Here is a 6,561-nt window from a genome sequence, read left to right on the forward strand (position 1 = left end):
ATCAAAGAAGACCACGTAAGATGAAGCTACTGTTGTTGTTATCTGTATTTTTGATGAGAAAAGAAAAGTGAAAATTTTAAACCATGAGAGTTCAAGCTGAGGTATTAGATACTTGGAAAAGGTCCAAAAAAAATAGAAGGGGAAAGAATTTAAATCCATTAAAAATATTTAAATCTCATCTTAAATAAATTTCTTTATGTACATTTATAAAAATATAAAAAATTATAAAATAAAACTATTTTGAGATAAATTAAATTTTTAAGAAATATACATATTTATTTTTGAAGTGTTTGTTAAGAAAAATATCTATACTCATTCAGAAAGAGTCAAAGTCTACCCAGTCGTCTAATATATTTTCCATGCAATTATTGGAGTGCATTTATTTGATGAAAGTGGCATTGGGGAATGGAAAAAGAAGATACCAAAGACTTTTCCACAAACAATCTGAGACTGTTATAGAGCAACTTTAAAACTAGGTTTGAGTCACCTTTTTCATGGATCACTGTTACACACAAGTTAGATTTTTTTACACGCTAATTAAGATTTGTACTTATAGACACACCTGCTTACTTAAGTAAACTGAACAGAGTAATAAAAGACAAAAAAAAAATATGCTGTGGAGGGATTTTTTTACACATATATAGCACAGTTTCGTTTTTTTTTTTTATAAATATTACATATATAACATGATTTTGATTTGCAGGTGCGAATTCGATTTCTAGGAATCCGAATTTGAGCATGTCATAGTTCATTTTATTTTTTTATTGTCGGTCAGAATTCGGTCTCCAAAAATTCAAATTCTGATATGGATTTTTTATTTTGTTTTTTTTTCATTTTTTTTAAAATAATTAAAATTAGGATATTTGAATTTTTGTTAAAGAAATAGATTTAAGTGTTATTATTTTATTTGTTTTTTCAAAAAATTGTGGAATTAGAGGTTCAAAATTATAATTTGTTTTTTTAATTTTTTTAATTAAAAAAATATATTCAAAATAAATTTCTTATTTTATATTAAGTTATTTTAGCTAATTTGGAAATATATGGAAGTAAATGCAATTTATTTATTTTTGAATTTGTTGAGTTAATTTTTTTTTTTTCAAAAAATGATTTAGTATTGTGTATTAAGTTATTTTAGATATTATTTGGAAAAATATGAAAGTAAATGTAATTAAATTTTTTATTGAATTTCTTGAATTAAGAAAATAATTTAAAAATAGATTTAGTATTGCATATTAAGTTATTTTAGGTGTAATGTGGAAATATAAAAGTCAATTTAATTTAAAAATAGATTTAGTATTAATTTTTTTAATAGATGTTTATAAATATTGAAATTATAGTTTTCTTTTAATTTTTGGTGATTTTTAAAAATTGTATATTAAAATGTTAAAAAAAATAATTTGATTTGGTATATTTAGTTTTTTTATATGGTAAGAATTTTTGTTGTAGTAATTTGTAATGTAGCAATGTTTTTCTAAAACAAATAAATTTCAAAATATAGATTCATTAAAAAATTGTTAAGCAATATTATTTTAAAAATAAAGGCAACGAATATTGACTATATTTATTAAACCTAAAATTATATTGAAAGCAATTGTAATTAAAAAAGTTAAAAAAGAAAGTAGAAAAAAGGTTATAAATATATTTAATAAAATATAATTATGTGCAAGAAGTGAAAAAAAAAACATTGCAAATTTGTAAAAAATAATTTTAAAATGAAAGAAATTACTAAAATAATTTAAAACCATTTCATTATTATATTTTAATTAATTTGTTTTTGGTTTATGTAAAATAAATAACAACAAAAGATAATAATAAAAGGGAATAAGTATGTTTTTCGTCCCTGTACTTTCATACGAAAATGGAATTAGTCGCTCTTTAATTAGAACTTCGTACAAAAAATATCTTTATACTTTTAAAATGTTTGGAATCCATCCTCCATCTCAGACGATGTTAAGTGATTGATAATGTGTCTAACGGAGTTGGTAATGTGGATATAAGTAAATGACACATGTTAATTAAAATTTAAAATACTAAATAACTTAAAAATCAAATAATTTTTTAATTAAAGTTTAAAATAAGAACAACCTCTTAAAAATTGGACGTGTTTTATGTTTGCCATAGAAAACCCCATTTCATGAGCCAAGTTGCATTTAGCGTCTTTTTTTTCGATTAATGGTTTTCGAGCAACCAAATCATCAATGTAACTGAAGTTACAGTGCGAAATGAAGATTGGTTCGTGGGCGTGACTGCAAGTTCGAAATGAAAGGTGTGTTCGAGGTGGTGTGATTGCAAAGCTTAGGGTTTTTCACTTACGACAACAAAGGTATGGTTTTATGGGTTTTCTTAATTTTGAAAGAAGAATTATGCAGATTATTGTTATTATTTGAGTTAATGTTCACATTATTGTTTCATTTGCATTTTCATGGTGATGTGCGAAATCGAAAATTAGGGATTTATTTTTCTGATTCATGTATTTTGGGTTCTTTTTTGCTGAATTGGTCCAGGGGTTTGAAATGGGGGTTAAAGTAAGGTTTTGAAATTGTATAGAAATGGGCTTCTTTGTAATATTTCATCATATGGGTATTCCACGAAAATGTTGGTGCAAACATGCATTTAGCTTTTATCTCAAATGTGATGTCTTGATGAATAATCTGTTAGAATCCTTTAATAGCACCATATTATTAGCTAGAGACAAACCTATCATAATAATGATGGAGTGGATAAGAACTTATTTGATGAGTAGATTTGCAAAGTTAAGAGAAGAATTAGATAAATATCCTGGAACTGTAATGCCCAAACCTATAAAAAGATTAGATAGGGAAATTGAAAGGAGTGGTAACTGAATAGTTGTTTGGGTTGGTGGTGATAAGTTTGAGATTACACATGGGTTTACAATGGAAAAGTTTGTAGTTGATCTTAAAGATAATTCATGTACATGTAATTTCTGGGAATTGGTTGGTATCCCATGTAGACATGTTGTGGCTGTTATTAATTATAGGTTAGAAGAGCCAGAAAATTATGTCCATAAATATTACAAGAGGGAAGCATACCAATGTACTTATGGAGAACAAATTAGCCCCATTAATGGTCAAGAATTGTGGCCTAAAACAAATTCACAACAAATATTACCTCCAACATACAAGACACCTCTTGGGAGACCAAGGAAATTAAGGAGGAGGGAGGCTGATGAAAATATGAGCCATTCAAAAAATAGTAGAAGAAATATGCAGATGAGGTGTAGTAGGTGCCACCAGTATGGTTACAATAATAGAGGATGAAAAAAGAAACCAACCACAACTTTACGGGTATACCAAATTCTTCCTACTATTGATGTTTAAATTATGTAGTTTACCTTTGCTTGGTGATTAATGCCAGTTTTTATTGCTCCAAAATAGGGGAAATCAAAGACTGGACCTTCATCGACACAACCATCTACATGTGGAAGGAGAATCAGGAAGAGCACCACCCCTATTGAACTAGTGGAGAAGAGAAATAACATATCTACCACCAACATTACAGCAAGAGTGAGGAGAGGGAGACCACCAAGCACAATGAACAATAATTTATGCTCCCAAGCAAGAACTAACAACTTTGGGTCTTGAAATTGAGGCTCCCAATCCGTGGAAAGCAACCCCTTGATTGAAACTTTTGTACTATTGTTGCATTGTGGTCCACTGCTTTTGGAGTTTTGCTTTTGGATAGTTGTATTCGACTATTAAACAATTGTCACAAGGGTTCACTTTTTGTTATCTTTTGCTTTTGGATAGTTGGATTTCAGTGTGTTAAACAATTCACATAGTTGTGGTGCACTATATTATGTCACTCTTATAGACCACTTGAAAATGATATTTAATTCACTGTATTATGTCACTGTTATAGACCATTCATTTTACAAAAGAAAATATTAAAGTAACATTAATGTGACATAAATGATTATGGCTAAAGAATTTATTCTGCATTTAAATTGAATGAATAAAATATAACTTATTCTAGCAACTTGAAAATCCAATGAATTTAATGATTTTAAAGTCCGTTCGAAATCTTGTATAATAATCCTGATTTCTAAAACACGTAATATATACCGTGCCATTACATCGAAGTTTAGTATTACATGCATAATAAAACATGCAATGTTTTGCGAGTTTGAACAGAGCATCCCGGTCCTTGACAATATTATTCGCCCAGGACATGGTGTTGTTCTAATTTCATTACATTCACAACTTAACAACATTCTTCACCTGCAAACTAGTCCAAAAGGAAACCTTCAACCTAAACTTAATTGTCAATTACAATTGCTCTTTAACACAAAAATTATACAAAATATAATTGTAAATGCCCAAGATACAACAAAACACAAGAACTTTATTTTTCCCTATTTTCTTTCTGACTCTAATTTCATCTTCAACTTTGAATTCTTCCTTACCAACTCATGATCAATTTCTCGTTAACGTCACCCATTTCGTCTTCTTCTATTTTCGGCTTCTCTTCCATTTCACATTCTGCTTCATCAGCCCATTGAAAGAAATTGTAGTGACAATCACTCTACAATGAAAACCACAACCCATAAACAAAATAGTCATAACATAATTTAATGCCAAAATTATAGTTTACTTACTTTCCAGTTCCTTCATCTCTAGAACAACTTTCCTTTGTTCTTCACGGTGTTTGCTTTGAGAAGCATTAATGTTGTCCCACAACCACATACTTTTCCTTTTCCTCTTAAGCTCGAAAACAATGTTGATGAAGTTGTACTATTTGATCCATAGCTTCTACGAACAAATGTACAACCTTCACCATGTGATTCCATCACTAAATCAACACATAAGAATAGTTTAACATTTATCCCTAAAAATTTGATACTTTCCCAGAAAAAACCATAAACAGTAAATTTGAGACTCCAAAATGCACCTTTGTTGTTGTAAATGAAAAACCCTAAGATTCGCAATCACACCACCTTGAACCCACTTTGATTTTGAACTCGCAATCACGCCCACGGACCAACCTTGAGTTCAAAATCCAGTTATAGTGACCTTGATGCTTTGGTTGCTCGAAAACCATTGATAAAAAATGCAAAATATAACATGGTTGCCATTCACTTATATTCACATCACCAACCCTAAACAATAAAATATTATTTGATTTTTAAGTTATTTAATATTTTAAATTTAAATTAACACGTGTCATTCACTTATATTCACATCACCAACTTCGTTAGACACGTCATTAATCACTTAACACTGTCTAAGATGAAGGATGGATTCCAAGCATTTTAAAAGTATAAGGATTTTTTTGTATGAAGTTCTAAAGGGGGACCAATTCCACTTTCGTATGAAAGTACATGGACGAAAAACATACTTATCCCTAATAAAAGATGTACCATTGAATTGAATGAAGGATAAATTTATTGAACACAATTAAAAGTACAACATAAAGTAAGTGGTTCGATGTAGATCATCTAAGTGTAGGGTTGTTAGGACAATTATTTCTTGTGTGTCCTTCACTTTCTTGATTGTCTTCCTTCGCTAATGTCCATCTCAATCCTAATTCTACTTTATTTAGGATGACCCCTTTCGCTCCTTTATGTGGCAGGATGAGGCCAAACCTGTGACCCTTGGTATGGTGGCCAATATTCTTCATGTCTTAACTTGCCAAACAAATTGTCATATACTTTCATGACGACATCCAACCTATAATGGGGACTTATGTACATGTTGAAGTCGTGATGTACATGTTTGCAAGCTACAATAACATGTGAATATGGTAGATAGATTTCTTGAAACTTTCCACAATCACACCACCTTTTATCTAATCGCACCACCTTTTATCTAATCTGACAAATTTTCCTACAAGACGTACTTATTTGGGATTCACCATCTCCTCCACTCTGAATCTTATGGTATTTCTATCAAATTCAACGACCTAGTGCGTGTTTGACTTAGAGTCTGCATCTTGTAGAAACTTGGTCACATATTCAGAGTACGCATGATCAACACTCACCATTACAGTTATTTGTCTGTCTCTTTTGGTGAAGTAGGTGTTGCACCTGGTGTACGTGGCCAATACTATTGAAGAAATTGGTAAATTCCTTGTCTTCTTTAGCATAAAATTTATTGCTTTAGCTAGATTTGTTGTTACGTGACCCCACCTTCTTCCTTGGTCGTATGCAAGACACCATTGCTCCCTTGGAATTTGGTCAACCCATGTTACTACTTCTGGGTGATATTCCCTAATGATGTTGTAATAGTAGTTGTAGCGTGGCTCGATCAATGCATACGCTACAAATATAATTTTGAAAAATAGTTACTAATAATGGGAGTGAATAATTAATAGCAAAAAAAAATGAGAAAGACATATTTTTACATGTAATAACTTACCCATGTTGATGCGGTCCTTTTTCAGAGTTGTATTCTTGAATCTTTTTTTGTAAAATTTTATGCAATGTGTCGAATACAAAAGACTTGCACACAGTTCCTTTCAGTCAAGTCACTATTAAGTTTGTTGAATGCTACACAAATTTAATTGTGGTGGTTCGACATTAAGCATAAATTTTGTTGAGGTGTA

The 6,561-nt window shown here is 30.1% G+C and overlaps 1 long non-coding RNA gene across 1 annotated transcript; it reads left to right on the forward strand.

The window, feature by feature from the left end:
- Nucleotides 1–2,145: 2,145 nt before the first annotated feature.
- On the forward strand, nucleotides 2,146–3,749 carry LOC146886439 (uncharacterized). Its single transcript, XR_014995198.1, has 2 exons — nucleotides 2,146–2,323; nucleotides 3,396–3,749. It is a non-coding gene; the product is annotated as an uncharacterized LOC146886439 (long non-coding RNA).
- Nucleotides 3,750–6,561: the final 2,812 nt, after the last annotated feature.

This window comes from Vigna unguiculata, chromosome 5 (assembly GCF_037176805.1).
Source record: "Vigna unguiculata cultivar grain cowpea cultivar isolate G323 ecotype 2 chromosome 5, ASM3717680v1, whole genome shotgun sequence".
NCBI classification, from domain to species: Eukaryota; Viridiplantae; Streptophyta; class Magnoliopsida; order Fabales; family Fabaceae; genus Vigna; species Vigna unguiculata.